General features: G+C 41.5%; 1 long non-coding RNA gene across 1 annotated transcript; it reads left to right on the forward strand.

Moving 5' to 3' along the window:
• The first annotated feature begins 8,191 nt into the window (after positions 1-8,191).
• LOC135423868 (uncharacterized) lies at positions 8,192-10,387 on the forward strand. Its single transcript, XR_010434998.1, has 2 exons — positions 8,192-8,655; positions 9,303-10,387. It is a non-coding gene; the product is annotated as an uncharacterized LOC135423868 (long non-coding RNA).
• Positions 10,388-10,783: the final 396 nt, after the last annotated feature.

Consider the following 10,783-nt stretch of genomic DNA (forward strand, 5'->3'; position numbering starts at 1 on the left):
TACTATGTGGTTTCTTACAGGAGTTCACAAAGCACTGACCACCACAAGGCTTCCTGTATCCCGGAGTTTTAAAATATGCAAGAGCATCCAGTTCCTATTAGATGCCCAATATTCATATCTAAAATCACATTTTGGCCACCAAAGAGAAATTAATAACCCGTCACTCACCATTTTCTGTGGTAATTAAGGAGTTGCTCTAAACTGAGCATTGCGAATTTTCCACGTGTTAATTTGCTGCCACTTTTTAGTACAGTAGCTGAGGAGTCCAGAAATCAAAGAGATGCAGCAACTTCAAACATGAATACCTAGAGCTGTGCTCTTCTGAATGAAAATGGACACAGAAGTGAAAGCTAACATTTTTCTCTATAGACTCCTTCACATGGGTGTGTTTGATGCTTTCCTCTATGGGGTCGGAAGCTGGAATTAAGTAATGAATAAACATGTCTTATTGAAACAACTTTGACATTTCAACTAAGTTTACACATTAATTAAGATAAGGTTGTCCTAGCCCCCCCCAAAGAGGAGCAGAAATTTGAGAGAACACGGTGGTTGAAGTATAGTATAAAAAGCTGTATGAACACTTTGTTAAATGCACAGATTTAACCCTGCTGTTTTGCTCCTAATCATTATTAATTGCCTCCAGTGGTGGACATTAATTTCCCTATTGCAGCAACATGCATCTTGAGTTTGGGCATATCCTAATATATCAAGTGGGACAGGTGATATAATTCAGCTGGTCACAGCTGGAAAGAAGACAGCCACCCACATGCAAGCAGTCTGTCAGCCTTAGTTACGCTGCAGACACCACCACAGCCTCCATAACAACATTGTACATTTATCTCTGGGGATAACTTTACAAGAAGTACAGCCGATCAGTTCATCCTATTTAATCTGCTGTTGTCTTAGCAGGAATAAGAATGCTTCAGCCTGGGCTTTAGCTCTGAATTTGGAAGGGGAAAAACTTGGGGCTGGGTGTGCAGAAGAGCCTGGCTATTTCCTGGTTACTAGAAAGGGGAGGAAGTTGGTATGGTGTCCCAAAACAGGGCATGCCCCAGTAGCCAGAAGTCCAGTGCTGGCATCTGGACCATGAGAGATTTGCGTTCACATCCCTGAAGTACCCAGTTCGGACTGGAACCCACTTGCCAAGCATTGCATTTGTAGGTTCATGTAATGGTCACTGAGCCAGAGCAGCTCTGCCAGTAAATTAACTATTTCTTCCATGTGTACAAGGGCATGAGAAGAGGACACAAGTCCACCTTGGAAGGGACTGGTGGGAAGATCCTCTATTTGAAGGCAAAACATGCAGCTGCAAAAGCCTGCTCAGCCTGCAGTTCTGGTGGGAAGAGGGTGCTCCTTGCTGTCTACTTTGAGGCAGAAGTTTTCCTCCTGGACTCAGGAAGGACATATACTTCCACAAGAGGTTTCTGGGTTTAACAGTGGCACATATCCAGGTGAAGAATGCTTCCTTGGAAAAAAAAACCTTGCCCAAGTGTCCTGATTATCTAGTTAATGAAACATTTAAATTACTGCTAGCTCCGAGTTCCTTTCCCAGTATGCGCCGTAGCTACACCTCAGCAACTGTTATGGTGTATGCACTGAATTTAAGCTAGAACATAAAAGAAGTCTGAGGAAACAAAATACTGTATAAAAGGATCTTGGGATTTAGCCCAGAGGAAAGATGGGGGTTTGAACTGGGCAGAACCAGGTTCCACAGTTGCCTTTCTTAACTGTAATTAACTGTAATTTTTCAAATTGCAATTACCCTTATTTGTAGAAACCAGCAAAGGATTAGCCATGGGGCTGTCCACCACTTGGTTTAATAAGTATGCACAAGTTTGTTTGCTTGTCCTAACCATTGTCCAAATGTGCAAAATGTATTTGTCCAAAAACAAAGGAGAAAATTTAGGGTGGAGAAAATTTCTGCAACAAGGTCTTCCATTTAAAATTTTTCAGTGAATTGTGAAAGCACCTTTCCAAAAGTTACTTTCTTTTTAATATAAAATGATGAATGTATTTTGGGAACCCGAGTGTCATGCTCCATTCAAAGAGTCTTTAAGACAGTTCTTATTTGGACCACCTTGGTGATTCCTGATAACTACATTGCTTCTGAGTTCACCACTGTAAAAGTGAAGTGTAAGAATTTAAAAAAGCAACTCAGTTATTTAACAGATCATGTTCTGTTGTAATAGACTGATATAACTTGATGGGCCTTTTTTCTGGTTCTTGGTTCTTGTGCCTTTCAAATTATACTAATCACATAGGTGTAATCCTGCAAGTTCTTGCTGCATTTTGCAGATATGCCTTATCATTCCAGGATGGCACCATAGAAGTGCAGTTGTTTAATGAATCAGAACATGGAGGTGAAACTAGTCCTTAGCATCTTAGCATGTAATAACACTTTACACCAAGCATTATATAGTGTGTTTTTAAGTGCTCAGTGATTAGGCTTGATGCATTTAACCTAGCTGAAAATTATAAGTACTAAAGGTAAAGGAAAAATATGTTTATATGGCATTGAAAGGTATTAATTCTTCACTGCATCTGTGAATTATTCCATACCAGGTTTCTCAAATGATATCTTGATAATTAGATCTCCATTTCTTTAAAGGTGACATTCTGTCCTGAGAGCTTCTAAATTACATTGTTTTCTTTTTTTGTTGGGTCAACACATTGTCAAAGTGAGTCACAGTGGATTCTCTCTGTCTCCTGACTTTGATCTCTGCTTTTTCCCATAGAAGAGTCCAGGCTGTGGCTCAGCAGTGTGTCAGTCCTGATCAACTACTGCAGGCATCCAGGGCTGTGTTTATCTCTTTCTTGTTCCCTAGCGTTGTTGGAAGGAGCCAGCATTCCACTCGCAGCGGATGGGTCTTGTTCTCTCTCAGTCTTCCTTGGAAAACTTATCTGCTTATAAGCAGAAAACTTGTCTGCTTATCTCTGGGCAGCTTTATATTTCATCTGGACTGGCACCTGGTTTGGAGGTCTGGAACACAGTGTTTATGTTTGTCTCCTCTTTTTTTACCACTTCTAAGGAATGCTGTTTTACAACCCAGGAACCAAGTGAAGGCTTGAGTAGGGGAGAGATTTGCTACAAAATCCAAGAAGGAAGGAAAACAATTCTGGATATACTGCAGTTTTTGTCATGATCTTAGACAAGATGTTTTTTTGTTATCTATGCAGGAGTGTTTGGGTTAAGCTGCCAGTACCACTCTATCACAAATCTCCCTGCCAACCTGTGAATCAGATGCTCACAATCAAAATGGGTCAATTAAACTGTTGGGTTGCCTGTTTTGGATGGCTTGGCTGAACAGCCTTGTTTTAGCTAGAGCTGTTATTTATGAGTTATCACAGGAAGATTCCAGTGTTATGATCACTGTTATTAACACAAGTTTAAAGAAGCAAAGGCTTTGTACTAAAAAGGAAACAGTCAGGGAGAAGCCTCACACAGTGGTATGTGGGCTGAATTCCTTGCAGCAGTATACATTTCCCTCTTAATTAAAATAGTTAAACTGTGGAACTAGACATTGATGCAATATGTTGTTCCCATTCTGGAAATACATTCACTAAGAGTTAATAAATAATCTATGAATTCTAATCTTTTAAAGTCATTTCAGAGGGATGAAGTCATCTGCTATAATTGTAAATGCAGTACCTCTGCCTTCACTGCTTTCAAATGTAAAGGTGAGAAGCTGATTAGAGGTGCTGGGTTGCTAGAGATAGATGTTCCAATTTAAATGCCGCACCATTTGTTTTTAGCAGATTGAGACACTAGAATAATGTTTCCTTTTATTGTAAGGCTTTAGCCCTGGATTTCTACCTGCTTACCCCAGATTTAGCTGAGAAAAGGGATATATTTTCTTCTTACTAAATTTGCAAGGATTGCTGCAAGCAATACAGGCTGCCTAGATAGACCAGATTTCCCTACTACACGGCACTAGTTAGCTGATGCCAGACCTACAAGAATATCACATTCTCATTCTGACATCTGAGGTGAGTCTTGCTGCAGAAGCACAGTTAAAGCTGCTTTTGATGAATGTAAGGGCATTGTTCTGCTTTGCTTTGCTTTGCTTTTCTTTTCTTTTAAGAGGAGCTGAGCCAACTTACTTGGAAAATCAAGCTTTCCATGTCCTATTTCAGATCCTAAACTGAAAGTACATGGCAGGCTGTAAATCTCCCTAGGCAGTGGGATGACTAGTCATTGCTGAGTTTGGTTTCCCACTTCTAGACTGCTACCAGTCTTGGGGTGGATCATTTAAAACTACTTTGTGGGTGACTGTGTTGTCCAGCAGTTGCAACCAGAACTGCAGCATAGACGCCTTAATTTCTGATACCCATGCTTCCACAAGCAGGTTTAATTCTCTCGACAACAGTCAAATTAGCTGACACAATGCTGTCAGTCAGTGCAGGCAAGGATAAGCCATATCAAGCTTCAGATTCCCTCATGTCCCATCAGTTGTTTACTTATGACAAAATGTCAAGGTTTGGAGCATGACTCCCCCTCACCTCTAGCAAGTAGTGAGTTTTAATTGAAATCATATCATCAAAGGGCTGCAGTCAAGCACTGCTGCGATTCTTGGTGATCACAAGCCCAAAGGGAGTGACTTTAATGAAGCATAGAGCCCAAGAACCTCCCAGCTAAAGTCCCATCTAAGAGAAAACTCAAGCACATTTGAAAGTGCAGAAATACTCAGAGCAAAGATCAAACTTCCCTCACATCTCCTGGAGTGGAACAGAAATGTTACTCACTGGAGATCTAGCCCTAGCTAAACCTAGTGCAGCAGAAATGAAAGGCTATACTGCTTTCCTAGGTTATTCAATACCCCAGCATTTTACATGAATAACAATGGTAGCATTATCCAGTGTATACATTATATAGAGACAGTCAAAAATGGTATATCAATGATAGCATCTTTAATAGCCATAAAAATAAAGTGAGGAAGACAGTGGGTGATAAATATAGAACAGCCCGTATTGATCCATCTGCATTTGGTTTGTTAGATTTCTTATACAGTTCATGGGAACAAAAATCTGTCAGTTCTTCCTCCAAAATAAACTGCTTTCCATTAACAGGCAGCAGATGATCTCATGGGTTTTAAAGAAACATGCAAAGGATATGATGAAGATTATTAATATAGCTATAAATTTCATCAGCCTTGCCTCTTGAAACTCGGACAACTGCTCTCAGCAATAATAACAATAACAATAATAATAATAATAATAGCCTGAAGATCTTTTGTATCTCTGTAATCTCTCTATGCCACTCACAGTTATGGTAACTTTAAAAGTGGTACCTAAGCCCACCTGATAGGAAAATATCCCTTGCAATGCCTTAAGTGTGCATTAATCCTGGATCACATATGAGGCAGCTTCAGGACAGCCCCGCTGCATCTGAGGACTGCCATGCTCACCTGGCAGAGGACAAAGAGAAGCTCTGCAGTCCCTCTGCAGTCATCTTGTGGAGAGCCTGGACTGTAGGTATCCTGGCCAGTTTGCCATGGGCACATCTTTCCATGTATCCCTTCAAATCTGGTGAATGTTCCACAGAAAACTGTTAATCATATAGCAGCCTTGGGGATGCCCCACAGCCAGAAGGATAGGAGACAGGCCTGGTAGTGGAGGAGGCTTGAAAGCTTTGTGGTAAGTATGTGAATGCTGGCAGATTGTGCCAGAGCTACTGCTGCCCCCCTCTGCTGTTTAATCCTGAGGCAGCACACTCCTTCACCAGCCTGACCATCGTCTGCCTCAGCTGTCAGGGGCTTCCATGCCTTCAGTGCATACTCTTCAGATATTGCTCAGCTGGGGTGCAATGGCACATCCCATGAGACCGAAGTGTCTTCCTATGTTCAAGGTTGAACAGAGAGAGGAAGAATGAAAGCACAAATAAAAGAATCATAGAATCATAGACTACCAGGTGGGAAAGAAACCAAGGATTGCCTGGCCCAACCTTTCGTGACAAAACCACGATCTAGACAAGCTGGCCCAGCAGCCTGTCCAGCTGAATCTTAAAAGTATCCAACAAGGGGGAATCCACCACCTCCCTGGGGAGATTGTTCTCATTGTGAAAAATGAGTGACTGATTATCATTGTGACTGATTGGTCTCATTGTGAAAAGTCTTCCTGCTGTGTCCAATAGGAATCTCCTCAGGAGTAACTTGTACCCATTATCCCTCATCTTTTCCATGTGACTCCTTTTAAAAAGAGAGTGTCCATGTCCATTGCAGCCACCCTTTAAATACTGGAACATGGTGATAAGGTCTCCCTTAGACCTCCTTTCTCAAGGTTGAACAAACTTGAAACAGTTCTCTCAGCCTTTCCTCATATGGCAGGCAGTCCATCCTTTGATCATCTTTGTGGCCTTTCTCTGGACCCTCTCCAGCCTGTCCACATCTTTTCTTTCATAGCGGGGACCAAAACTCAGCACAGTATTCCTGGTGTGGTGGGATAAGCTGTGCTGGTTTTGGCTGTGGTAGAGTTAATTTTCTTCACAGTGGCTATTAAGGGGCTGTTTTGGATTTGTGAAGAAAACATAGTTGATAATACACAGAAGTTTCTGTTATTGATGAGCTGTGCTTACAGAGAGCCAAGGCCTTTTTGGCTTTTCTTCCTGCCACACCGGCAAGGAGACTGGGGGTGCATGGGGAACTTGGAGAAGACACAGCCAGGACAGCTGTCACCAAATGGCCAAAGGAATATTCCATACCATATGACAACACACTCAGTATATAAGGTGGAGGGGGAAGAAGGAGGGAAGGAGAGGCATTTGGAATGGTGACATTTTTCTTCTCAAGTCAGCATTATGCATCATGGGGCTCTGCTCTCCTGGAGATGGCTGAAGCTCTGCCTGTGAACTAATTCCTTGCTTTGCTCTGCTTGCATGCATGACTTTTACTTTCCCTATTAAACTAGTTTTATCTCAACCAGTTTAGTTTTCTAGCTTTTGTGCTTACAGTCTGATACCGCCGGTGGAAGAGGGAATGTATGGCTGGATGGTTCTTGGCTGCTGGCTGGGGTTAATCCATGACACAAGCTCTGAGTACAGTGGGATAATGACATTTTTATCTCAGCTGGTGATGCCCTTGTTTATGTAACCCATCATCTTGTCGGTTTTCTGTGCTGCAGAAGCACACTATTTGCTCATACCGAGCTTGTTGTCTACCAGGATCCCCAGGTCCCTTTCCACAGAGCTGCCCCAGCCTGTGCTGCAGTCCTACATTATGTTTTTCCAGGTGCAAGACCCTACATTTGTCCTTGCCGAACTTCATAATGTAGTTGTTAGACCAGTCTTCCAGCCTATCCAGATTTTCCTGCAAAGTAGCTCTCCCTTATGGAGTGTTCACTTCTACACTCAGTTTGGTATCAATGGCAAACTTTGTCAGGGTACAATCAATGGCATCTTCTAGCCTAAAGTGTATGTTGTTTTTGTCAGATTATTATAAATGTCACAATCTGCTCAGAGGCAAGTACATAGGGGATTTTGAAATGTGTGTGTACCTGTGTTTGGTGGGCTCTGTGTGCTCTCCAATATGTAAAATATTTTTCCCATTGAGACCCCTGGTGCTTGCTTCTACATTCCCAGAGCATGTGGGAGGTTTTTCCCAGGACTTCTCTTTCCCTCAATGGAGAGGATGTCTGAGCACTGAGTGCACACTATTTACCTTCCAGCCATGACACATAGTTATGTATTTTGGAGGGGAACAGCAACATTTCTAATGTAGACAGCACTCACAAAATGGCTCAGAAATACTCCCTATTTTCAATTAATTCAAACAGTTGAACAACCTAATTTCTGCTGTGTTTGGAGCATGATGCAGTTCTGATATGTCACATTGCATTAGGATTTTGCACATGGTATTTGCTCATCTCAGTTTCAGACTTCCTGCAGTACGAACAAACTCATTTTCTGATCAGATTCCCATTTCCTGCCCCTGAGTCACAAGAGGAATACAGCCCTGTTATGGACAGCAAGATGCAAAGATCTTCTAGAAACCCTCTGCTGCCACAGTTCACCAGCTCCTTAAATTCCAGTTACTTCACTTTTTTTCCCCAAAGAAATGTTATTGAAGCCAACTACTGGTTTGAACTCCTTTCCAAGTGAGTGTGAGATGAAGAGAGGAGGGAACATCAGCCAAAGACACTGGTATGCCATTTTTATTGACCATTTTTCACCTTGAAGCTGGTCAAATGCCCCCCTTCTGGGGGCATTTATTTTGCACTCTATTTTTCTACAGACTGATATGTCTTCTCCCTGGCGACTGTGAGGAGTAGCAAGGAAGAGAATGACTGTGGCTGCCTGGTGGGGGATGCATAGCTACTACAGTTTCCAGTTTGGCAGAGCTCACAGAAATAGCTCTTGCAGAAATATGTATTCCTGAAATGACCTAAAAATAACCCAGTATAAACCTGAAGTGTATATAAAGTTGGAATATAAAGATGTAAAAGGTATAAATCACTCTGCTCTGCCTGTCCCAGGGAGCACCTTCGTGGTTATTCCAGCCCATACCATGCCTTACCCCTCCACACCGCGACTCTGTTCTCCTGGTTTGAAGGACTTGATTTGAAAACAGCAGAAGGATTGATGCTGCCTTGGCTGGATCGAGAGGCACCCATGCCTCTGGAGAAAATTTTATTTGTGCTTATGAAATGAGACCCTCATGAGATGTAAGTTCTTGTGGGAACAGAGGACCACTGCTCTTCACAAATATTAAAAAGCACTTGAAGTAAAAAAAAATACAAAGAACCAGCTCCTCTCATATACAATTAGTTTTAAAATTACCTGCTGTACAGAAATAGAGGTAAATTGTCTTCAGCAGGTTTAACCCCATTTTTAATAGCAGTGTCTGAAAGTCAGTAGTGTCCTTCACAATCCTATATCCAAAATGAATATATGAATATATTGAGAAATTAGCATGAAATGGTGAATATGGCAAATGTATTTCACATCTCCAAACAAAGACAAATGAAAATCAAGAATCTCTGCAATATTCGTCCTAAAAAAAAAAAAAGAAGAAAGAATCATCTTACTGAATAAATTACATTTGAAGAGTCAGCAGTGTTTCTTTATGGTCAAAGATTAATTCTGAGGACCAGAAGCCTGAACCAGCAAACAAAGTACCTGCTGCTGTCTGCCCCATCCTGAGAGCTCTTCACAGCAGAGCTGAGTAAATAATTCGCAGTAGATAATTTACTCACACAAAAGCTTTCTTTTTTCCACTTACTGAATGTCAGTACCTTGATTTGGCTTCCTCTAATTTATTTGTAATTCAAATTTACTTGTCCAATTTATTATCTTTCTTCTTTCCTAACAGGTCGGATAGACTAGACTGTGAAGGGTCTGCTACAAGTGTTTCAACCCGCCTGTTCGAAAGAGAGCTGAGTTCATAATGAGTAGTATCATATGGTTTGTGTTTTTTTTCCCTCTACCAATAGGAACAGAAATTTTGTGATCAGGGGAAGAGCTTTGGGTTGATAATATAAATTTTGTTCTGCTGGATAAAACCAGAAGGGTTTTCCTCAAAGCTTCAGCCTTAGAAAAATGGTGGTACTGCAGTCTCTGCTGTCTATGTTCAGAGCTAAAATGAAATCTTTTTATTACATTCACTTGAAATAATGACATCTGCTACTCCAGGCACAGTTAAAACCTCATTCACTTGCTTGTATGCCTGGGCTCTAGAAAAATTTCCCAATGAACTTGAACGCCTACTGTGTTAAGCAGTGTCCCTTTTAAATGTACTAATTGCAAAACATAGACTGAAGAGAAATGGTCACAGCAGTGGTGGATGAAGAGTTTTTGTCCCTCATTAAGTTTAAGCTTGAGGCTCTGGTAGAGCTTTGTCATTTCAGCCCAGCACTTCTGCTATATGGCAGTATTCAAGCATGCAGACTTCAAATGGTCTTTTCATGGGCATTCAGGCAATCCAGGCTCCATCGCTCTAACGTCTGTAGAAAACAAACAAGAAAGAGCTGGGAAGCCTGGGCAAAGGGAATCCATTTTCAAGCCACCAGTAACACTAGTCCACTAATGCAATCCCTGTCTTGGCCTCTGGATTTGAGAGATGATTAAAAAAAACCCCAAAGCCAGAAACAAATTGGCATCATCTAGCCAGATGTTAATGGGACGCTAGCTCTTAATGGATGTTTGCTGCTATTCACACTGCTGTGTATCACTACTGCTTTCTTCAGTTTACATAATCAGATATAATCCGTGAATATGTTCATGCAAATTTTAGCAGAGGATGGATTTGTAGAGCAGGACATCTCAGTTACAATGTGCTTTAACTAGAAATCGTTTATGTGAAATACAGAAATGACCACCTCAGGTAACATTTCTGTAATTTTTAATTTAATTTCTGTAATTGTTTTACTGTGAAACCCGATAAAAATTAGACAAAACTTGGAAAGTTTGGTTATTGTTTGCTCAAGTGGATGTATGAGAGGTGAGGTGTATGTATGCAGCTTTGGTTTGTGTTTAAAATCCTAGTGGTTCACAGCCATTTTCCCATGCCTGTGGGCTCTGGCCCATGGGTTGACTAGTACCTTTCTGAAAGATCAAATGCATCCAGATGTGGATAGGCAGAGTTAAAGGCTGCACACGGCCAAAGAATCTGCTCCAGTTTTGTCCAAAATCTCAAATGAAGCGCCCACTCTGTCAGGCTGACAACAGTGCTTACCACTCCAGTGGCAGTGGCCTCTGGTATCCAGAGGAATAATTTTCTTCCCTTTTGCTCTTTATTTTCACAGGCTTTTGCACTTCTCAGACCTGATCTTAGGTGAGAGGAAAGCATCAAAT

This window comes from Pseudopipra pipra, chromosome 1 (assembly GCF_036250125.1).
Source record: "Pseudopipra pipra isolate bDixPip1 chromosome 1, bDixPip1.hap1, whole genome shotgun sequence".
NCBI classification, from domain to species: Eukaryota; Metazoa; Chordata; class Aves; order Passeriformes; family Pipridae; genus Pseudopipra; species Pseudopipra pipra.